At 37.3% G+C, this 25,909-nt stretch overlaps 1 pseudogene; it reads right to left on the bottom strand.

Annotated features, from left to right (window-relative positions):
- The window catches only part of LOC129534463 (DNA primase large subunit-like), a 278,547-nt pseudogene that overhangs the window by 236,557 nt on the left and 16,081 nt on the right, over positions 1–25,909 (bottom strand).

Below are 25,909 nucleotides of genomic sequence, written 5' to 3'. Positions count from 1 at the left end.
AATCAGACACCGTCTCCTCCAGCCTCTTCATATACCTGGCAGGTTTCCACCACACTGGGGGTCTCTTCTCTCAGCTTTGGAGCTCCCACTCCCTCTGGCTCTGTAAAGGGGCGCTTCTTCCTTCTTTCTTCTCCCTTCTGTCTTGCCTATTAATCTCTCCGCTCCTTAAAACCACTCCACATGCACCCATGTCATCTTATCTAATTGGGCATGAGACAAGAGCCCTGGTGTTCTTCCACTCATCGAAGCCATATCACAATGATTGGCACATTTATGCTCACCAACACATATCCAAAGTGGAAAAAAAAAGGAATATTTGTGCCTGCTTCCCACAAAGGGGGAGAGTAACATCATTAAAGATCACGAGCATAAAAATTACAGATACAGGTACACTGGCTTAGAATTCTGTGACCTTGGATAAGTTACCCAACCTTCCCAAGCTTCCCTCTCTGCAAAATTCATGCAAATAACCATCTCATAACGTTGCCAACAGGGTTAAATTGAGAACACATATAATACATTTAATTGTGTCTGGTACACAGTATGTGCTTATTAAAAAATTAGAAACCTGCCTTCACCACCACTACCACCACCATCATCACCCAGCAAGCCAATTCTTTAACTAATCAGTTCAGAGGCTCTTGACCTCAAAAGAATGATTTGATGCCACATGAAATTGAAGGAGAAAATACACAGTTTCAAATTCTCTTTTTCTCCCTGCTCTTCACCCCATGTGCGTGTGCCACTGTGTACCGCCTCAGGCCTAACCTGCAATATGCAAATGATACATATTTGAAGGATAAATAAATTCCTTAGGCAAAGTGCTAAAAAATAACAGTGGAGGCTGCTAAGCCTATAAAGTAGCCATTCTTTATTCCTTTACTTTCCTAATAAACTTGCTTTCACAAAAAAAAAAAAAAAAAAAACACACTGGAAACATAAAACAATGAAGCCATTTAAGTGAAAAAAAAATCTGTGACTTTCAGTATGTCATTTTTTCAGCCATCTACAAGAAGTACAGATTATTTCCTTCTTAATATTTTGAACAAAATTCAAACATAGTCCAAAGGATTAATGAAAATATACTTACAAAACTCTAAGCTACTTAGAAGAAAAGACTATAAATGCAAATTGTTATTCTCTTTCTTTGAGATTATAGTTGCCCTTCCAAAATCCAAAAAAGTATATGCATTTTTTCCTCAAAGATTGAACATTATTTCATTTTATTTCCATTATTTTAGCCTTTAATAGTCAATGTTATAACTGGAGTTTTTGATGACACAATTAAAGAAGATAACATTCGGGTTACCAATCTTGTTTACCATTCTTTTGTTTCAAATTTATAAGCAAGTAATCTGTCTTCTATATCTTTTTCCAGGTTCAGTTATCTGTTTTCTAGATCATTACCTTATTCACACCTCAATGTAGTAAACTCAATGACACTGTTCACCTGGCTGTTTTGCAACTCAACAAATATAATCTTATACATGAACAAAATCATAGTGCCACAAGGGACAACCGCAACCAGAGCATAAGTACTTTCCATGATATTTCTAAAGTCTCATAACTGTATGTTAGGTTTCTCTTTTAAAATGTAGGCATGAAAAATATAAAACTATAAAAAATAAGATTTTATACAAAACAGCAAGAGTCTCATAAAACATTTCCTTCTACTCTTAGTACCCCTTTAAAATTTTAAGGGAAACCAAGCCTGTCATTCTCAATTCTCTCATTCCTTGGTTATTTCCAATCAACTAGTCTCAGACGATTTTCATTTTTTGTTTTTATTTTTTATTTGAACTTACACATTACTCTCCTAGAACTTGTTGGGTAACATTTTCTACACCACTCCAATTTTAGTATATATACTGCCTACTTAAGTTCACAGGGTTCTCTCTGTCACTCGGATAAAGATGGAAAAGCCTTATTAAGATTTTCATTTCTGAGACACAAGACTCTCAATGCATGTAAATCAGAAGATGGATTCTGTACTCCTTGACAAATTCCTAAATGTATATGTGCAATTAAACAGACAAGCAGTGAAAATTGAAGGTACAGAATTAGAAACCATGGACGGTACTCATCTGTCTGAATGGAGCAGGCAGGAAGATAGATGTCAAGCCTCATTATCAGCAAGGGTATGGACAAGGAAGAAATGAGAGAACTTAAGAAAATTAAGAAGGAAAAAAAAAGCAGTGGTCTTACTCCCCACTCCCTACTCCCTAAAAAAGACAAGGTCAAGGGAATGCTTACATCTAAGAGAGAGCCTTGCAAAATCCAGCTCAGACCTGACATCTCTGAAGCTCTCTCTGCAACCCCCAGACAAGTCCATCACTCTCTTTTCTGTGCTGCCTCTTTACCTGGTACAGACTTCTCTTTTTATTGACCACACATATGATGACCATTTATATGTCTCCCTGCTTACTCTGAACTGATTTTAGTTGAAGAATTGGCTTGCTGGGTGATGATGATGATGGTAGTACTGGTGACGAAGGCAGGTTTCTAATTTTTTGATAAGCATATACAGTGTACCAGACACAATTAAATTTATCATATGTGTTCTCAATTTAGTCTGTTGGCTGCCCCCTCTCACACATACTAGTCACCCTGAGAGCTTAAACATACCTATGTCTCCCATGTTTTTGCCTGGCACATAGTGGGTACTCAGGAAAAGTTACTTAAAGGTTATACTACTATGACAAAAATAAATGGCAATCAGTTATAAAAGAAAGTTAAACCACACACTTCTTTGTAATATTTACTCTTGCTCTGGCACATAATTATTAAGCATCACAGGTAAAAATCCAGAGCCGGGTGATTTAATATAGGATGTGGCCAATCCTATTACTATGAGAAAGTTAGTTTAATTAATACAGTATTTTACTTTGGTTTAAACTCCTATGTGTCATGTGTATGTGTCTGCATATGTTTCTCTCTTGTTCTTGCTCTTTCTCTCATTAATGATGAATCAGAAAATTTTGAGAAAACTAAAACTCAAAGGCATATACATAATCATTACAATGTCCAGTCACTGTTAAAAATTACACTCTCAGCACTTTATCAACACTGTAACATTTACATATGCCCAGCTCCCCTGTGCAAAATTTCTAAATTGGAAAACTAACAGGTGATGCATCTTTCTCTGTAGTGACTGAAGAAATTTTTGCTGTATGAGAGTAGAAGTGTCAAAGAACTGAATTTACAAGTACCCCTCCCCCTCCCAAAAAAAAAACTATTTCAGTATTCAGCTGTTTCCTAGCAACTGAATCTGCTGATACTTTCTCATCACAAGTAGGCATAGGGATAAAATCTGTGTTTCAGTGCATTCAGGTGTCAATGAAAGCAACACAGCTCAGCGAAAAAAAAAAGGATAAATAATGTGTAAAAATATTAAGTATTTTCTAGACAATCTAGGCTGAAGCTTTTAAAATGGGTAATTATAATTCTTAAGTATGATAAATGATCTGGAAAATTAGAGTTTATTATAAAAAGTATAGGGGGTCTGATCTTTTCCATGAATGAGGAAAGAGAAAAAAATCCACAAAGGTGACCACAAAAATAGCAACCCAAGGATTACTTTGGAGAGTTCAACCATGAAGAATGAAGCTGCTCCTTGTAAGGTAGCTAGACTTTAAACCTGGTTTATGCTGCATCATAAATTTTGAAGCAAAATATAAAATTCACATCTTACATACTGCAGAGAAAAACTGTCCAATGAATAACAGCTTGAACTACTGCAGCCAACTGCAACAGTTCTTCAGGAGTTTTCCGAGTTCATAAACATTTGCAATTGGGATTTCAGAAATATTCTGCATGTACAGCACTTCACACATATTATCAGGTATACAGTTTAATCTTTGCTTTTATAAACAGTACACTGAGGTGCAACCCCAAGTTACTTTAGTTTTCTCAACAAATCAAGAGAATGCAAACATGCAGCTCTCACAAGGTAATTCATCAGATCCTGAGCATCTACTCCATAAGGCATTGTGCTGGGTATCAGAGATCACTAAGTTGAATATAACACAATCTGTACCCTGGAGCTGCTGAAGTATTTAAAATATGCAATGGAAACACCTGCTTGAGGGTAAATCAGAGAAAGCAGGAGAGGCAACAAACTATAGTAGAACAGGCAACAAACTTGAGTTTCGAGAGACATATAGCAAAAGACCCAGGTCTTTCACTAATGAGCAACGTGAGTTCTTGCAGGCCACTCAACCTTTCTGAGGCTAGACGTTCATGGGCAAAATGAAGAGGCCTGCTTGGTAAGTTTTATAGACAGCCTCTTAGAAAACACTTTGCTAAGCACTACCATGAATAATAGAACAAGCAAATATATCCATTGGCCTTTGGGAGGTAATAAGGTCATGAGAGTTTGCTGCTTCTTTCTCTGCTCTCAACCATTTGAAGACACAATGAGAAGACAGCCATCTGAAAACCAGGAAGCAGGCCCCCACCAGCCTCCAAAATGATGACAAAAGTCTGTTGTTGATGTTGCCCAGTCTATGATAATTTGTTACAGCAGCCCAAACTAAGACAATATCTATAAGCCTACAGTTTTCTATAGTCTACTTGCCAAGGAAGAGGACAAGATAGCACACAAATAATTACTACACAAACTCTAAAATGCTTTCCTGCTCTAAAAATTATTTCTACATGATAAAATTTACTGGCGACTAGAAAACAAAGGAAACTTGAAATGAGAGAATCATTAAAATTCTTGCCAATAATTTCCATAATTATGAAACACAGAACTGCGCAAAGCACTATAGAGAGAAATAAAAGGAAAATCCAAAACTTCTTAAAATATTCTTCACATGGGCCAGGCGCGGTGGCTTACACCTTTAATCCCAGCATTTTGGGAGGCCGAGGCAGACACACCATGAGGTCAGGAGATGGAGACCATCCTGGCTAACATGGTGAAACCCCGTCTCTACTAAAAAATACAAAAAAAAATTAGCCGGGCATGATGGCAGGCACCAGTAGTCCCAGCTACTAGGGAGGCTGAGGCAGGAGAATGGTGTGAACCCGGGAGGCGGAGCTTGCAGTGAGCCGAGTTCACGCCACTGCACTCCAGCCTGGGCAACAGAGCGAGACTGGATCTCCAAAAAAAAAAAAAAAAAAAAAATTCTTCACCTGAACTATCCCTTCGAATAAACACCTAATATACATAGCACTTTGGAATTTTCAAAAAACTTTCATATACAATACTGACTTCTGTAAGGAATGAAACAAATTCTATCAAAAACCTAGAATATTTCACTAAAACAAGAAAATAACTTTTATCCAATACTATTCCGTTAATATTGCCAATAGCTTTGTTTTTCTAAAATAAAATTATGTGTGTATATATAATGTGTAATTTTTCTGTACATACATATACACATGGAGAAAAACATGAAGATGTTTCATATCCCTATTGCTAAAACACATCTCCAACAATAACACCGGTAGTTTACAATGATTCTAAACTGGATATGTGCAAGAGGAACTACTGAGGTGGGGAAAGAAATTACTAATATGTATTTCTATTTTTCTCCTTTTTAAAACCCCCATTTTATATTGCCTACATCTGTGGGCAGGGGTAATATTTTAACTGAGGGGACACAATCAAAAGTTTGGAAACCACCAGCACACACACTAAAATTCAAAGTCATAAGCTTGGTAATAATTACTTTGACAATTTGATCTTCTGCTATTCTTATTCATAGACATTAAACCATACCAATCATACCACTAACACCATTCCCCAAACATAGTTATGCTTTCCAGCACCTAACCATTTACATCTACTACTCTCTGTAAGCTGCACATCTCCATTTACCCAAATCATTTAAAGCCAGTATCAACTCTATCTTTTCTCAAACTTCTCTGAACTTAGGTAATACAGCTCTCAGGCTACTCCTCTCTTTCACCTTGTCATTGAGTCCTTTATGGACATCTTAGCTCCCCCCACTACAAAGAAGGTTCTTGAGGACCAGGCTTATGTCTCATCAACTTCCTATTTCCCAGACCTAGGCACCATGCAGTAAACTTGACATATATTAGAGAAATGTGGGGTCTCCAGCCACCAACTACAGGTGCGTTTGGGCAAGCAACAGGTCCATACCTTGCTGGCATGGAGCTCCCAGAGGAAGGAGCAGACTACCATTTTTGCTGTTTCACAGTCTTCACTGTTGATACCTCCAGGTACTGGAAAATCCAAGGTGACTAGGGACTGGAGTGGGCCCCCAGGATACCACAGCAGCCCTATGGAAAAGTGGCCAGCCTGTTACGTAGGTGCACGTTCCCATATTATCTCCTCACTGGGCAGGTCCTCCAGGCCTGGGCCTCCAGCCACCCCCTGCCAGATATATCAAACCAGTAGCAGCTCTGCAACTCCCTTGACTGAGCAACCAGGGGCAACTGAAAGCCTCCCTGCCACTGCCTCTGCAGCAGAACTGCCCTTGCTACCCTCAGACTAATGAAGGAGCAAAGACCCTCAATGCCTTATCCATACCTCCAACAAGCTGCAGTTGAGCCAAGAGGAGGAGACCAGTCCATCTCCCATGGGTTCAACCTACCCACCCCCAGTGCTCATCACCAGACAGAGAACCCCTGGCTGGGGCCACAGCACAGGCCCTCCATCCTGGGCTGATTGCACTGGGTGATTGCAGACCTGCACCTCTCTGGAGTGGAGCCCCCATGAGACAAGCAAAAGACCCTTGGCACAAACACTACTAAGGTCCCTTTCTCTGCTGTCTCCAAGATGGGGAAGGAACATAAACACTGAGCACGTCCAGAACTGCACTGGGCAGGCCCAGGAGTGCCAAGCTGCAATCTACAGCCAGCACTCAAAGAGGAGAGGACCCCACACATTAAGAGGGAACATGGCTCCAACTGTGAGGAAATATAAGGGAGCCACAAAACCAAGCAAGAGTCTACCAGCTGATTAATATGCCTAAATGCCACCTACCACATCACACCCCAAAGCTTCAACACCAGAAATAGCTTGCTAATATACCCTCCACTTAAACTAAAGACAAGAAGTCAGCTTCACATCAAGACCCTGCACAAGGGCTTGGCCCTGTGAAAACACAAGAAAAGAAGTCTATTGACTTCTCAATAGACTACTGACCACTCGATCTACATGGAGGTTAAAGTAACAGCCATATACAGAGATGAGAAAGAACCAAAGCAAGAACTCCAATAACTCAAATGACCAGAGTGATGCATGTTCTCCAGACAACCACACCAGCCCTCCAACAAGAGTTCTTAACCAGGCTGAGCTGGCTGAAATGACGGAAATAAAGTTCAAAATATGGACAGGAATAAAGATCATCAAGACTCAAACCCAATCCAAGAAAACTAAGAATCACAACAAAATGATAAAGGAGCTGAAGGAGGAAATAGCCAGTATAAAAAAGAACGTAACGCATCTGACAGGGCTGAATAACACAGTACAAGAATTTCACAATCCAATCACAAGTATTAACAGCAGAATAAACCAAGCTGAAGAAAGAATCTCAGAACTTAAAGACTGGCTCTCTGAAATAAGACAGTCAGACAAAAATAAAGCAAAAAGAATAAAATGGAATGAACAAAACCTCCAAGAAGTATGGGATTATTCACTTTTATCCCTGAAAGCAAAGGGGAAAAAGCAAACAACTTGGAAAACATATTTCAGAATATCATCCATGAAAACTTTCCTAATCTTGTGAGAGAGGCCAACAGTTAAATTCAGGAAATACAGAGAACTATTGCAAGATTCTACATAAGAAGATCATCCCTAAGACACATATTCGTCAGATTTTCAAAGGTCAAAATGGAAGAAAGTATGTTAAAGGCAGCTAGAGAGAAAGGACATGTCACCTACAAAGGGAACCCCATCAGGCTAACAGCAGACCACTCAGCTGAAACCTTACAATCCAGAAAAGATTAGGGGCCTATATTCAATATTCATTAAAGAGAACTTCAATCAAGAATTTCACATCCAGCCAAACTAAGCTTCCTAAGTGAAGGAGAAATATGATCCTTTTCAGATAAGAAAATGTTGAGGAAGTTAATTACCACCAGACCTGCCTTACAAGAGATCTTGAAAGGAGCATTATATATAGAAAGGAAAGACTGCTACCAGCTAATACAAAAAGACACTGAAATACACAGATCAGTGACAATATAAAGCAATCACACAAACAAGCCAGCAGAATAACCAGCTAACAATACAATGACAGGATCAAATGTACACATATCAATACAAACATTTAATGTAAATGGACTACATGTCCCACTTCAAAGGCATAGGTGGCAAGCTGGATAAAAAAGCAAGACCCAATGGTATGCTGTCTTCAAGAGACCCATTTCTTAATGGGTCTTGTAAAGACAACCATAGGCTCAAAATAAAGGAACACACATCTGACAAAGGGCTAATATCCAGAATCTACAATGAACTCAAATTTACAAGAAAAAAAATCAAACAACCCCATCAAAAAGTGGGCAAAGGATATGAACAGACACTTCTCAAAAGAAGACATTTATGCAGCCAACAGACACATGAAAAAATGCTCATCATCACTGGCCATCAGAGAAATGCAAATCAAAACCACAATGAGACACCATCTCACACCAGTTAGAATGGCGATCATTAAAAAGTCAGGAAACAACAGGTGCTGGAGAGGATGTGGAGAAATAAGAACAATTTTACACTGTTGGTGGGACTGTAAACTAGTTCAACCATTGTGAAAGACAGTGTGGCGATTCCTCAAGGACCTAGAACTAGAAATACCATTTGACCCAGCAATCCCATTACTGGGTATATATCCAAAGGATTATAAATCATGCTGCTATAAAGACACATGCACACGTGTGTTTACTGCGGCACTATTCACAATAGCAAAGACTTGCAACCAAGCCAAATGTCCATCAATGATAGACTGGATTAAGAAAATGTGGCACATATACACCATGGAATACTATGCAGCCATAAAAAAGGAAGAGTTCATGTCCTTCGTAGGGACATGGATGAAGCTAGAAACCATCATTCTGAGCAAACTATCACAAGGACAGAAAACCAAACACTGCATGTTCTCACTCATAGGTGGGGACTGAACAATGAGAACACTTGGACACAGGGTGGAGAATATCACACACCGGGGCCTGTCGTGGGGTCAGGGGATGGAGGAGGGATAGCACTAGGAGATATACCTAATGTAAATGACAAGTTACTGGGTTCAGCACACCAACCTGACACATGTATACATATGTAACAAACCTGCATGTTGTACACATGTACCCTAGAACCTAAAGTATAATAAAATAAATAAATAAAAAATAATTAAATAAATAAAGGGATAGAGGAATATCTACCAAGCAAATGGAAATCAGAAAAAAACAGGGGTTGCAATCCCAATTTCAGACAAAACAGAATTCAAACAAAACAAAAGATAAAAAAAAGACAAAGAAGGGCATTTCATAACGGTAAAGACTTCAATTGAATAAAATACCTAACCATCCTAAATATATATGTACTCAACACAGGAGCACCCAGATTCATACAGCAAGTTCTTAGAGACCTACAAAGAGACATAGATTCCCACAAAATAATACTGTGAAACTTCAACATTCCACCAACAGTATTAGACAAATTGTTGAGGCAGAAAATTAACAAAGATATTTAGGACCTGAACTCAACACTGGACCAAATGGATCTGATGGACCTCTACAGAACTCTTCATCCAAAACCAATAAAATATACATTCTTCTCATCACCAGACAGCAAATGCTCTAAAAGCGACCACATAATTGGACATAAAATATCCTCAGCAAATGCAAAATAATATAAATCATAACAAACACACTCACGGACCACCATGCAATAATAATAGAAGTCAAGACTAAGAAAATCACTCAAAACCATGTGATTGCATGAAAATTAACATGCTTCTGAATGACTTTTGGGTAAAAAATGAAATTAAGGCAGAAATTAAGAAGTTCTTTTAAACTAATGAGGGCAAAGATACAACATATTAGAATTTCTGGGATACAGCTAAGGCAGTGTTAAGAGGGAAATTCATAGCACTAAATAGCCACATAAAAAGTTAGAAAGATTGGCCAGGCGTGGTGGCTCATGTCTGTAATCCCACCATTCTGGGAGGCTGAGGCAAGCAGATCATGAGGTCAAGAGATCGAGACCATCCTGGCCAACATGGTGAAACCCCACCTCTACTGAAAATACAAAAATTACCTGGGTGTGGTGGTGTGTACCTGTAGTCCCAGCAACTCAGAAGGCTGAGGTAGGAGAATCGCTTGAACCCGGGAGGCAGAGGCTGCAGTGAGCCGAGATCATGCCACTGCACTCCAGCCTGTAAACAGAGCAAGACTCCGTCTCAAAAAAAGAAAGAAAGAAAGAAAAATCTCACAGCCTGGCAACAGAGTAAGACTCCGTCTCAAAAAAAAAAAAAAAAAAAGTTCGAAAGATCTCAAATTAGCAACTTAATTATCACAACTGAAAGAATTAGAGAAGCCTAAACAAATCAGCCTCTAAGCAAGCAAAAGACAAGAAATCACCAAAATCAGAGTTGAATTGAAGGAATTCAAGACATGAAAAACCATTCAAAAGATCAACAAACCCAGGAGTTGATTTTTTTGCAAACTAGTTCACCAGCAATGTATCCAACACAAGAAGAAATCCCTGATTCACCTGAAAAAGAATTCAGGTTAGTTATTAAGCTAATCAGGGAGGGGCCAAGAAAGGTGAAGCCCAATGCAAGGAAATCCAAAAAATGATACAAGAAGTGAAGGGGGAAATATTCAAGGAAATAGATAGCTTAAAGAAGAAACAATCAAAAATTCAGGAAACTGTGGACACACTTTTAGAAATGTGAAATGCTCTGGAAAGTCTCAGCCATAGAACTGAACAAGTAGAAGAAAGAAAACCAGAGCTTGAAGACAAGGTCTTCGAATTAACCCAATCCAGCAAAGACAAAGCAAAAAGAATGTGAAAATATGAACAAAACCTCCAAGAAGTCTGGGATTACGTTAAACAAGCAAACCTAAGAATAAACGGTGTTCCTAAGAAAGAAGACAATTCTAAAAGCTTGGGAAACATATTTGGGGAAATAATAAAGGAAAACTTTCCCGGCAATGCTAGAGACCTAGACATCCAAATACAAGAAGCACAAAGAATACCCAGGAAATTCATCACAAAAAGATCTTCATCTAGGCATATTTTCATCAGGTTATCCAAAGTTAGGATGAAGGAAAGAATCCTAAGAGCTGTGAGACAGAAGCACCAGGTAACCTATAAAAGAAAACCTAACAGATTAACAGCAGATTTCTCAACAGAAACCATACAGGCTAGAAGGGATTGGGACCCTGTCTTCCGCCTCCTCAAACAAAACCATTATCAGCCAAGAATTTTATATCCAGAAAAACAAAGCATCATATATGTAGGAAAGATATAATCTTTTTCAGACAAACAAATGCTGAGAGAATTCACCGTTACCAAGCCACCACTACAAGAACTGCTAAAAGGAGCTCTAAATCTTGAAATAAATCCTGGAAACACATCAAAACAGAACCATTTTAAAGCATAAATCTCACAAGACCTACAAAACAAAAATACAATTTAAAAAACAAAAACAAAAAACCAAGATATACAAGCAACAAATAGCACAATGAATGGAATGGTACCTCACATCTCAATACTAACATTGAATATAAATGGCCTAAATGCTCCGCTCAAAAGATACAGAATTGCAGAATGGATAAGAATTCACCAACCAATTATCTGCTGCCTTCAAGAGACTCACCTAACACATAAGGACTCATGTAAACTTAAAGTAAGGGGTGGAATAAGGCATTTCATGCAAATGGACACCAAAAGTGAGCAGGGGTAGCTATTCCTGTATCAAACAAATCAAACTTTAAAGCAACAGCAGTTAAAAGACAGAAAGAGGGACATTATATAGTGGTAAAAGGCCTTGTCCAACAGGAGAATATCACAATCCTAAACATATATCCACCTAATACTCAAGCTCCCAAATTTATAAAACAATTACTAATAGACATAAGAAATGAGATAGACAGCAAGACCAAACAGTGGGAGACTTCAATACTCCACTGACAGCACTAGACAGGTCATCAAGACAGAAAGTCAACAAATAAACAATGGATTTAAACTACACCTTGGAACAATTGGACTTAACAGATATTTACAGAACATTTCATCCAACAACCTCAGAATACACATTCTATTCAATAGCACATAGAACCTTCTCCAAGATAGACTATATGACAGGCCATGAAACGAGCCTCAATAAATTTAAGAAAATTGAAATCATATCAAGCACTTTCTCAGACCACAATGGAATATAACTGGAAATCAACTCGAAAAGGAACCTTCAAAATCATGCAAATACATAGAAATTAAATAACCTGCTCCTGAAAGAGCATTGGGTCAAAAGAAAAATCAAGATAGAAATTATTTGAACTGAATAACAATAATGACACAACCTATCAAAACCTCTGGGATACAGCAAAGGCAGTGCTAAGAGGAAAGTTCATAGCCCTAAATGCCTACATCAAAAAGACTGTAAGAGCACAAATTGACATTCTAAGGTCACACCTCAAGGACTAGAGAAACAAAAACAAACCAAACCCAAACCCAGCAGAAGAAAGGAAATAACCAAGATCAGAGCAGAACTAAATGAAACTGAAACAAGAAAAACAATACAAAAGATAAATGAAACAAAAAGCTGGTCCTTTCAAAAGATAAATACAATTAATAGACCATTAGCAAGATTAACCAAGAAAAGAAGGGAGAAAATCCAAATAACATAACTAAGAAACAAAACAGGAGATACTACAACTGACACCAGTGAAATACAAAAGATCATTCTAGGCTACTATGAACACCTTTATGCACATAAACTAGGAAACCTAGAAGAGATGGATAAATTCCTGGAAAAATACAACCCTCCTAGCTTAAATCAGGAAGAATTAGATACCCTGAACAGACCAATAACAAGGAGCAAGATTGAAATGGTAATTTAAAAATTACCAACAACAAAAAGTCCAGGACCAGATGGATTCACAGCAGAATTCTACCAGACATTCAAAGAAGAATTGGTACCAATCCTTTTAAAACTATTCTACAGGATAGAGAAAGAAGGAACCCTCCCTAATTCATTATATGAAACCAGTATCACCCTAATACCAAAACCAGGAAACAACGTAACCAAAAAAGAAAACTACAGACTGATATCCTTGATGAACATAGCTGCTAAAATCCTTAACAAAATACTAGCTAACCGAATACAACAACATATCAAAAAGATAATCACCATGATCAAGTGGGTTTCACACCACAGATGCAGGTATGGTTTAACATATGCAAGTCAATAAATGTGATACACCACATACACAGAATTAAAAACAAAAAATCACATGATCATCTCAATAGATGCAGAAAAGGCATTCCACAAAATTCAGCATCTCTTTATGATTAAAACTCTCCACAAAATCAGCATACAAGGGACATACCTTAATGTTATAAAAGCCATCTATGACAAACCCACAGCCAACATAATACTGAATGGGGTAAAGTTGAAAGCATTCCCTCTGAGAACGGGAAAACGACAAGGATGCCCACTCTCACCACTCCTCTTCAACATAGTATTGGAAGTCCTAGCCAGAGCAATCAGACAAGAGAAAGAAAGGGCAACCAAATCGGTAAAGAGGAAGTCAAACTGTCACTGTTTGCTGGCGCTATGATCGTTTACCTTGGAAACCCTAAGGACTCCTCCAGAAAGCTCCTAGAACTGATAAAAGAATTGAGCAAAGTTTCCGGATACAAGATTAATGTACACAAATCAGTAGCTCTGCTATACACCAACAGCAACCAAGCAGAGATTCAAATCAAGAACTCAATCCCTTTTACAATACCTGCAAAAAAATAAAATAAAATACTTAGGAATATACCTAACCAAGGAGTCAAAAGACCTCTACAAGGAAAACCGCAAAACACTGTTGAAAGAAATCATAGATAATACAAACAAATGGAAACACATCCCATGCTCATGCAGGAGTAAAATCAATATTGTGAAAATGACCATAGTGCCAAAAGCAATCTACAAATTCAATGCAATCCCATCAAAATACCATCATCATTCTTCACAGAACTAGAAAAAAACAATTCTAAAATTCATATGGAACCAAAAAAGAGCCTGCATAGCCAAAGCAAGGCTAAGCAAAAAGAACAAATCTGGAGGCATCACATTACCTGATTTCAAACTATACTATAGGCCATAGTCACCAAAACAGCATGGTACTGGTATAAAAACAGGCACACAGACCAATGGAACAGAATAGAGAATCCAGAAATAAACCCAAATGCTTACAGCCAGCTGATCTTCAACAAAGCAAACAAAAACATAAAGTGGGGAAAAGACACTCTTTTCAACAAACAGTGCAGGGATAATTGGCTAGCCACGTGTAAGAGAATGAAACTGGACCCTCATCTCTCGCCTTATGCAAAAATCAACTGATGATGGATTAAGGACTTAAACCTAAGACCTGAAACTATAAAAGTTCTAGAAGATAACATTGGGAAACCCCTTTTAGACACTGGCTTAGGCAAGGATTTCATGACCAAGAACCAAAACGCAAATGCAATAACAACAAAGATAAATAGCTGGGACCTACTTAAACTAAAGAGCTTTCACATGTCAAAAGGAACAGTCAGTAAAGTAAACAGACAACCCACAGAGTGGGAGAAAATCTTCACAATCTATACATCTGACAAGGGACTAGTATCCAGAATCTACAACAAACTCAAACAAATCAGTAAGGAAAAAAAAAAAAGCAAACAATTCCATCAAAAAATGGGCTAAGGATATGAATAGACAATTCTCAGAAGAAGATATACAAATGGCCAGCAAACATATGAAAAAATGCTCAACATCACTAATGATCAGGGAAATGCAAATTAAAACCACATTGCAATACCACCTTACTCCTGCAAGAATGGCCATAATCAAAATCAAAAAACAGTAGATGTTGGCATGGATGTGATGAACAGGGAACACTTCTACACTGCTCATGGGAGTGTAAACTAGTACAGCCACTATGGAAAACAGTGTGGAGATTCCTTAAAGAACTAAAAGAATCAAGAACTGCCACTTGATCCAGCAACACCACTACTGGGTATCTACCAGAGGAAAAGAAGTCATTATTCGAAAAAGATATTTGCACATGCATGTTTATAGCAGCACAACTGACAATTGCAAAATCATGGAACCAATCCAAATGCCCATCAATCTATGAGTGGGTAAAGAAACTGTGGTGTGTGTGTGTATGTATATATATATACATATATATAAAATAAGGAATACTATGCAACCATAAAAAGCAATAATTAACAGCATTTGCAGTGACCTTAATGAGACACTATTATTCTAAGTGAAGTAACTCAGGAATGGAAAACCAAACATCATAAGTTCTCACTGATATGTGGGAGCTATGCTATGAGGATGTAAGGCATAAGAATGATACCATGGACAAAAAATAAGACTACAAATAATGGTGTAGCGTATACTGCTCGGGTGATGGGTACACCAAAAATCTCACAAAACAACACTAAAGAACTTACTCATGTAACCAAATACAACCCATACGTACCCCAATAACTTATGGAAAAATTAAAAATAATAAAAATAAATAAAAATTTGGATATCCACTAAAAAAAATGAATATTTTCCTTCTCCCTCTCTAGGCTATTAGTGGCCCTTCTATTCCATGAAAACTATGACTGTCTTTATCAGTTCTATGTTCCTTTTTATTTGAGACCTAATTTTTCACTAGTTTTGGATTTAGGAAATAATTTTGATATTTGATGAATTTGTAGCTATTGCAAAACTTTTTAGAATCAGATGGATTAATAAACTATAAATATAATGTAAATGCTAAGAATAAGGGAGAATAAAGTTGCTATTCAGCTATTATTAATTTAAAAAAAAGAAATGAAGGGCAGGCATCCAAATAGGAAGACAGGAAATCAAACTATCCCTGTTTGCAGATGATGTAATTTTATATCTAGAAAATTCCACAGTCTCAGTCCAAAAGCTCCTTCAGCTGATAAACACCTTCAGCAGTTTCAAGATACAAAATCAATGAACGAAAATCGCTAGCATTCCTATACACCAACAAAAGCCAAGCTGAGAGCCAAATCAACAAGGCAATTCCATTCACAATTGCCACAAAAAGAATAAAATACCTAGGAATACAGCTAACCAGGGAGGTGAAAGATTGCTATAATAAGAATTACAAAATACTGCTCAAAGAAATCAGAGATACACAAATAAATGGAAAAAAAATCCCGTGCTCATGGACAGGAAAAGTCAATATCATTAAAATGGTCATACTGCCCAAAGCAGTTTATATAATTCAGTCCTATTCCTATCAAACTATCAATGACATTCTTCACAGAACTACAAAAATAAATAAATAAAAACTATTTTAAAGTTCATATGAAACTAAAAAAGAGCCCGAATAGCCAAGGCAATCCTAAGCAGAAAGAACAAAGCTTGAGGCATCACACTACCAATTTCAAACTACAGCACAGGATACAGTAACCAAAACAGCATGGTACAGGTACAAAAACAAGCACATAGACCAATGGAACAGAATAGAGAGCCCAGCAATAAGCCCACACACCTACAACCATATGATCTTCAACAAAGCTGACAAAAACAAGCAATGGGGAAAAGACTCCCTATTCAATAAATGGTGCTGGATAACTGGCTAGCCATATGCAGAAGATTGAAGCTGGACTTTTCCTTATACCATATATAAAAATCAACTCAAAATGGATTAAAGGCTTAAATGTAAAATCCAAAGCAATGAAAACCCTGGAAGACAACTTAGGCAATACCATCTGGACATAGGAATGGGCAAAAATTTCATGACAAAGACACCAAAAGCAAAAATTGGCAAATGGGATCTAATTAAACTTAACAGCTTCTGCACAGCAAAAGAAATTATAAACAGAGTACACAGACAACCCACAGAATGGAAGAAAATACTTGCAAACTATGCATCTGACAAAGGTCTAATATTCAACATCTATAAGGAATTTAAATATACAAGAGATAAACAACCCCATTAAAAAGTGGGCAAAGGACATGAACAGACACTTCTCTAAAGAGGACATACATGTGGCCAAGAAGCATATGAACAAAAGTTCAATATAAATGATCATTAGAGAAATGCAAATCAAAACCACAATGAGATACCATCTCTTACCAGTCAGAATGGCTATTACTAAGAAGTCAAAAAATAACAGATGCTGATGAAGTTGCGAAGAGGAGGGAACACTTATACACTGTTGGAGGGAGTGTAAATTAGTTCAACCAATGTGGAAAGCAGCATACTGATTCCTCAAAGAGCTAAAAGCAGAACTATCATTCAACCCTGCAATCCCATTACTGGGTATATACCCAGAGGAATATAAATCATTCTACCATCAAGACATATGTACACCAATGTTCATTGCAGCACTATTCACAATAGCAAAGACATGGAATCAACCTAAATGTCCTTCAGTGACAGACTAGATAAAGAAAGTGTGGTACACATACATTATGGAATACTATGTAGCCATGAAAAAGAATGAGATCATGTCTTTTGTGGGAACATGGATGGAGCTGGAGGCTACTAACTAGCAAACTAACGCAAGAATAGAAAACCTAATACCACATGTTCTCACTTAGTGAGAGCTAAATGATGAGAACTCTTGCACACACAGAAAAGAACAACAGACACTGGGGTCTACCTGAGGGTGGAGGTTGGGAGGAAGGAGAGGAGCAGAAAAGGTAACTATTGGGTACTGAGTTTAATACCTGGGTGATGAAATAATCTGTACAACAAGCCCCCATGACATGAGTTTACCTATGTAACAAACCTTCGCATGTACCCCCAAACCTAAAAGTTAAAAAAAGAGAAATACGTGTTGAATAGACAACAGATTGTAAACTGCATCTTAGAAAAAGGTTAACAAACCAGTATCTCACAAATATAACAACAATCAAGTTCAGCTGAGCATCCTCAGTCAACAAACCTGTCAAACTAGAAAGAGCATATGCTTATTTTCCCCCCAAAAATGATTTTTTTGTGTGTGTTATTAGGTTGGCGCAAAAGTAATTGCAGTCTTTGCCATTAAAAGTAAAGAAAAAAACCACAATTACTTTTGCACCATCCTAACAGTCTCATGGCTTTCAACTGCAACGTTTTGTTTCCCACAGATCAGCAGCAAGGGAGACCAAATGAACTGGTGCCTGACAGTAATGGTGGAGGTGAAAGCATGTTATGCTTGCATATGGCGATATGCTACTTGCATATTGACGGATTTGCTGCAGCACTGACAAGTTCACAGTGACCCACTTTAAAATGGCATTAAATGATCAGTATATTTAAAAAGACATGTTAACCAGAACCCAAGAAATCAGCTAGTTGTACACAAATAGTAAGAAAACTCCTATATGATTCCCAACTAAGTAACCATTCAAGAAAATTAATTATATTTAATCACAGTTTAAGGAAGAAAATTGACCACTACTTTTAAAAAGAGGATACAAGATTTAAGAGGATTCCACACTCTTTAGAAATAAAAATTACCTGATCAAGTGCCTACAAAGCATATTTTTCCAAACCAACAAATACTTAATGAGCCACAGACCCAGCTGGTACTTTCTAAACGTGAAAAAGGAAATCCTTTTCAAAAAAGAAAATCCTTGCTTTTCTCTGTGACTCCAAGTAAGAGCCACTTACCTGCCTGTCAATTATCTTCCTGGGAACTTCTCAGTCCTTTTTTCTGTATCTAAATAAGATGTGTGTAAATACATTTTTTGGAAGTCTGGTTTCTTTAACGTTTTACCAGTACCTTCTAAAGATGAGTCTCACAAATAGAAAGTGAAATTAAGGCCAGGCATGGTGACTCATGCCTGTAATTCCAGAACTTTAGGAGGCTCAGGTAGAAGGATCACTTGAGCACAGGAGTTCTAGACCAACCCAGGCAACATAGGGATACACCCAACTCTACATAAACTTTTATTAATAAAAAATTAGCCAGGCACTGTTGGCACAGGCCTGTGGCTCCAGCTACTTAGGAAGCTAAGGCAGGAGGACTGCTTGAGCCTGGGAGGTCAAGGCCATGGTGAGTTGTAATTTCACCACTGCACTCCAGCCTGGGTGACAGAGTAGAGACCCTGTCTAAAAATAAAAAATAAAAATAAAAATAAATAGTCACACTGTGTGAGGAGAAAGAGATTTTTGCCTTAAAGAAATCCAGCTCCAATTTAAGGATCTGCCCCATTTTCTAACAACAAATGAAGTATGTTCTCTGCTTAATGACATCAAGTGGAAGTGTATGGAAACCAAGCTCAGCTGTGGGCCCCCTCTCTTCTCCACTGACATCCCACACTCTTCCTGGAGTCTCATGGCTTCACATTCTCCTCCCCAAAAATTTAGACACTCAAATCCAACTTCAAACTTGCCATCTCCATTTGTGTAACCAATAAGCACCTTTTACTTAACGTGGTCAGAATACAACTCTTTATTTTATTTTACATATTTTTCTCAGAGTCTTCTACATCTTGGCAAAGGCATCACCCCCTAATAAATTATTCAAGCCAAAATTCTAGGCAGTGTAATATAATGGTCAAGAACATAGACCTTGATGCCAGACTGTATGGATTCAAATCCTGCTTCTGCTCCTCACTACCTGTATAAAGATACTACAAGCCTCAGAGAGTGATAATGGTACCTGCCTTATAGGGTTACCATAAAGACAAAATGCATTAATTCATATAAAGAATTTAGAATAGCACTTGGCAAATATTAAATTTTCACTATGCTTAAGCTCTCATCATCATCATCATTATGCTGATTCTTCTCTTTCTCTCACAACCAATCCACCATGTCAATAATACTTTAAAAACTAACTGAAATCCACTGACTTCTCTCAGTCATATCACCACAACCAATCCATTTCAAGCCACTATCTAGATTAATGTGAAAACTTCCAGACTAGTCCTCCTGCTTCCATTCCTTTTTTATCCTCCAAAATGGCTTTCAAGCAGCAGCCACAGTCATCTATTTAAAACATAAATCAGATCATATCACTCACTTATTCAAAATCATCCAATGTCTTTCCACTACATTAGGCTAAAAAAAAAATCAAACTCTTTACCCTGGGACTCTACCTCAAAGTCTCGCAGAGTCTACACCTAGCCATTGCAGCCTCACATGGTAGCACTCTACCGTAGCTCACTATGTTCTAGCTACACTGGCCTTTTTGATTCTAAAAAAACAGGCCAAGATTCCTCCCTTTGTGGGCCTTTGCATTAGTGACTTTTCCTGCCTGGAATGCAGTTTCCTCTATATTTGTTCAGCTGGCTCCTTCATGTCATTTACAATATTGTTATTGTTTATTTCTTCAGTAATTGTCTGTCTCCCACTAGAATATAAGCTTTGTAAGAGAAGAAATCTCATCTAATTTGTTAAGTAGTATCTCTAGTACCCAAACCTATGCATGGATGAACAAATAAAAAGTTATTTAAAAATAAACCATTAAATAAAAGAACTGGCTATAGCTTCTAAAATTGCCATATGAAGCAAAAAAAACTTTCCCTCATTCTTTTCCCTAACTGGTTATCAATCTATTCTACCGTAGCTCCAAATTCACCCCTTGTGCCTGCTCTGTGACTGGACCTTAATATACTTACCTATGAATATTTTATCAGAGTTTGAAGACCTAAATCACCTGGTTATACAACTCCTGACAAAGGCACAGTTACCATCAAAAGACCCTAAGAATTGCAATCAGAAAACCTGAGATCAAGTCAGGGCTCCAGCAATTATTAGCCAACATAATCTTAGACAAATTACTTTGGTCTCTCTGTGCTGCATTTTCCTCATCCATATAATGCACATTATAACCCCTTTCTCTCTCAGTGACTTATAGTGGGAATAACAGTATGTATAAACAGTAAACTGTGAACAAAAGCAAGTTTATATCATTATTTGGTATCTGTCAGTTCAATAACATTTTACTGACCACTAACCCTATGTGCCACATGCTATACCAGATAAAAATTTGAATTAAGAGAAATCCCTCACTTTCAAAGAACTTACATTTTAATTGAGGAGGAAAACACACAATGAGAATAATTTCACCATAATTTGGTCGTGTGCAGAATGCTGTGGGAACACAAAGGAGATATACTTAGCACAATCTTGGGACTTAAGGGAAGGTTCTGAGAGGAAGTAGGGCCACAGAGTTCCTATCAAAGGAAAAAGTAATGTCAATTTTTTATCAGTCCTAAACCATGTTCAAAAGCTAGATAGTTATATTATAAAAGTCATATGGTCATAGGTTAAGAATAAGCTTTCAGTTGTCACCTGGGGTAAAACTCTCATCAATTTACAACTTCCCCCAGAACCATTTATTTCATCCTCTACCACTCATCAAAATACCTTTCAAAAAATCTACTTTAGGGTACTTTTTCTTATCCTACAAGAATATTTCCATTTATAAAGCTGAAAGTTTTCAATTACATACTCCAAGGTCAAAACCTTCCTCAATGGAAAGGACAGTAATAAAGAGACCATAGCAATAGGTTTAGATTTCTACTTCGCCACAGCCCTAAATGAATTCCTTCGCTTCCCTCCTGCTCCTTTTCAAACAGCTGTCAGGACAGGCTCCCAGGCAACAACTCCCACCACTCTCCTACATAAGAAAAAGTGTTCTCTGGATCTCCTCTCAACCAGGCTCAGCCCTGAACCACCCAGGAGAAAGCAAGTCACTGTCTGTCTTCTATTAAATCCAAGACACCAAGGCCAGGACTCTCCACAACCCACCTGTAATCAGGACAAATCCTTTTCTTTCTTTCTTTCTTTCTTTTTTTTTTTTTTTTTTTTTTTTTTGAGACAGGGTATCACTCTGTTGCCCAAGCTGGGGTGCAATGGCATGATTATAGCTCATTGCAGCCTTGATCTCCCAGGCTCAAGTGATCCCCCCACCTCAGCCTCCCAAGTAGTTGGGACTACGGGCGCATGCCACCACGACTGGCTAGTTTGTTGTTGTTGTTGTTGTTGTTGTTGTTGTTGTTGTTTTTAGTAGAGACGGATTCTCACTATGTTGCCCAGGCTGGTCTCAAACTCCTGAGCTCAAGCAATCCTCCCACCTCATCCTCCCAAAGGACTAGGGTTACAGGTGTGAGCCACCCCACTCAGCCAGAATAAATCCATTTAAAGTAAATCTAAATCCATTAAAGCTGTACACAGATATACTCAATACCCTACAATTCCATTCCTAAACACATAACCAACAGAAATATGTTTTCCAAAATATGTGCTACAATGTTCAGAGCAGCAGTATTTGTGATAACCAAAAAAAAAAAAGAAAGAAAACAAAAGCCAAATGCCTATCAACAATAGAATGGATAAATTTTGATAAAGTCAATCAGAATTGGGCTGAATCAAAATCATGTAATCTGATAGAATGCAATGAAAAGAACATAGCATAACTTCTGTTACAGTACTGCTTAAAATGTCTAACTTGAATCTAGGCAGAAACATCAGATAAACCCAAACTGAGAGATACAAAATAACTGCTGATAATCTTCAAAAGTAACAAAATCCATGAAAATCTAAGAGAAACTAAGAATCTCTTGCAGACTGAAGGAGACTAAAGAGACATGACAACTAAATAATACATGTGAATTAAAATTGCCTGTGGGATGTGATTGAGACAACTGGTGAAACTTGAATGGGGTCTGGAGGTTAGATGGTAGTAACTTATCAACATTAATTTTCTTATTTTGATATTGAATTGTGGTCATGCAGGAAAATGTTCTGTTTGAAGGAAATAAACACTAACAAGTATTGGGGGTGCCAAGACATCAGGCTGGGAACTTATTCTCAAATGGTTTAAAGAAAAAGTTGCTATTTTATACTTAATTTTCTGTAAGTCTGTGATATTTCAAATTTTTTTAAAGTATTAATTTTTTAAAAAGTATGTTTGGAAGGGGAAGAATGAGTAGAAAGAAGTGAAGAAGAATGGAATTCAAAGTTCATAAATACTCATTTCTTATCAACAAGGTAGAAAGCTTAGGTGCAGTTGGCTGAAATGAATTTATTACAAACTTAGGAACCCAAGTTTTGTCTTTTCTCTCAGTATAGACCCCTCATTTCTACCCAGAAAGTAGAAAAAAATTGTAAAATTTTGCAAAAATCTGCCACATATCCTTCTTTCTACACTGGAATATTGGGATGATAAATCACAAATATACATAGAATATCTTGACTTACCTAAAATAAAAATGTGTGGCAAATGTAAAATTTTTTTTTACATTTTTAAAGTTGCTTTCAAGGCAAATTTATAAAACAAACAGTCAAAACTTATTAAAAATTTATTTAAACTTTGCAATACACAAAATCAGAAGTACCTTTAAACCCAAAAGTAAAAGAATTTCAGATTCATTTTCATAGTTAGGTTTTTGGGCACTGGGCAGCTTGGCTTGAAAGAAATTACAAAGTGAAAAACTTTGTACATTTAATTCATATTCAGTGTCTTTTCTAGGTAGTAGACAATTGTTGTCTGCCTCCCCATCTTCATTCTCCCCTCTCCCCATTCCTAACAATCATCCATTTTTGTTTGGGATATTGTGATTTCAGGAACACACTGACTCTCAGCTCCCATGATCCCCCATCTAAAGGGGTAGACACATGATCTTAGGCTAGGCTATCCCTTAAACCACAATAGCTGCTTTAGTGATAGACATGTGATATGGGTTAAACTCTGTCCCAAGAAAATCATATGTTGAGGTACTAACCCCCAGTACCTCAGAATGTGACCTTATTTAGAAATAGGATTGTTGCAGATGTACTTAGTTACAATGAAGTCACATTGGAGTTGAGAGGTGACTGATATCCTTAGAAAAATGATATCTCAATATGACTGATATCCTTAGAAAAAGCAGAATTTGGGACATGCAGGGTGAATGCCATGTGAAGACTGGAGTTATGTTGCCACAAGTCAAAGAACTACCAGAAGCCAGAAGACAGATGTGGGATAGATCTTTCCAGAGCACCTTCAGAGGAAGCATGGCCATGCCGACACCTTGATTTCAAACTTCTGCCCAGGGACAAAGAAATTCTTTCAGATAGTATGCTATACAGAAATAAAGCCTGATCCCATGGTAACTATTTTTGCAACCATCAGAAAGCCAGACTGAGGATAAGGCATACACATAAGGGTAAAGACATATTCAGAGAAAGGGATGAAACATTCGGCAAGCTATGTCTGGAGTCCATATTATATCTAGACTTCTCACTTTTATGAGCTAGCAGATTCTATTTACTGGTTAATGTAGCATAGGCTGTTACCTGCAACTAGAAAAGAAAATACTAACTAACGCAGACACTGATCTAGGTACCAGGATGCTTTCTGCTACTAGAGAAAGAGAATTCCACTCAAATATGAGTACCTAAGTTAGTGCCTTTAAAAATTAAAACTTCATTATCCCATGTAATAAAAAGTTTGGTGGTTCCAGAATAATTCAGCAACTCAACGACAGCAACAAGGACTCAGATTATTTCCATCTTTCTACATGTCTATGCAGCAAATTGGGTTGTCCCGAAGTTACCTGCCTCATCTCTAGATGGCTGTAGCTGTTCCAGGCATCACATTCAGTTACAACAATATCCAGAGGGGGGAAAAAAGACTACTTCATCCCACATGTATTTTTTTTAGCAAGAAAAACTTTTTTCAGAAGGCCCCAAAGAACTCATACTTTTTAGCCACAATTACATTGTCACAGGCATAAATTTAAAATTTGGTAAGAAGGAAATGACTATGATCAGATTAATAGTAGCATTAACATGCCAGAAGTTTTCTGAAATGCATGGTGATATTTTTGGTTGTCATGGAGACTGGGGTCCACCACCAGCATTTAATAGATGACAGCTAAAACTATCCAACAAGCTGGAAAATATTTGTCTATTTCACACAAAGAAGTGTGGTCTAAAATGTCAACAGAGAGAATATGGGTGAATAAAACTAAGAATAATAAAAGAGCAATGGCCAAACAGTAGACAAGTATCAGTGTCTTCCACAGTGGTGAAAGACACTATTCTCAGCTATAACTAGAATATAATCTAGGGTAGTGACAGACAAGTAAAGAAAAAATTTAAAAGCATCACCTTTCATGAGGATAAAGAAATAACGGGATTAGGAATGGAGAAAGAATATTAACAGTTACTAAATATCTGTTATGCTAGGTGTTCTCATAAATTCCTTCATTTAATAAACACAGAGTTAGTATTTTAGTCTTCCGAAGTGCTGACATAGCTAAATTATACATATTTAGGTAACCCCAGAGAGTCAATAAAAATTTATTTATATCAGAAAATACTACAATTTTTAACTCAGAAGGAAAGCTTGGCATATGCTTACACTATAATCAGTACAGTTTAAAACAGCCATGTCACAAACCTTTGAAGTCTTCTTCTGCATTAGGTACAAAAAATATATTAAAAACTGACTCAGATTAAGAGACAACAACTGTAAAATACGTGTTTTACATATAAAAATGTGTATAGTTTTAAGATATCACCACTTAAGAGTCACACTTCCAACAAACTACTTAAAAATCACTGATCATGTCATTTGTTCAACACAGCTACCTCCAAATTCACCCAGTACGGAGCTACTCATTGCAGCACTAGCATATCACAGTGTTAGTACTTAAGATTTTCTTCTATATTGTCTTCTACTGATACCAAATACTAATTCAGAACAGAAATCTAGGAGTTATATCTACCACAGGCCACACTAATTGTTAAGAGCCATATACGAAGTCTATTTCTAAGG

Source organism: Gorilla gorilla, chromosome 5 (genome assembly GCF_029281585.2).
Source record: "Gorilla gorilla gorilla isolate KB3781 chromosome 5, NHGRI_mGorGor1-v2.1_pri, whole genome shotgun sequence".
Lineage (NCBI taxonomy): Eukaryota > Metazoa > Chordata > Mammalia > Primates > Hominidae > Gorilla > Gorilla gorilla.
This window is presented reverse-complemented; position numbering and strand designations above follow the sequence as displayed.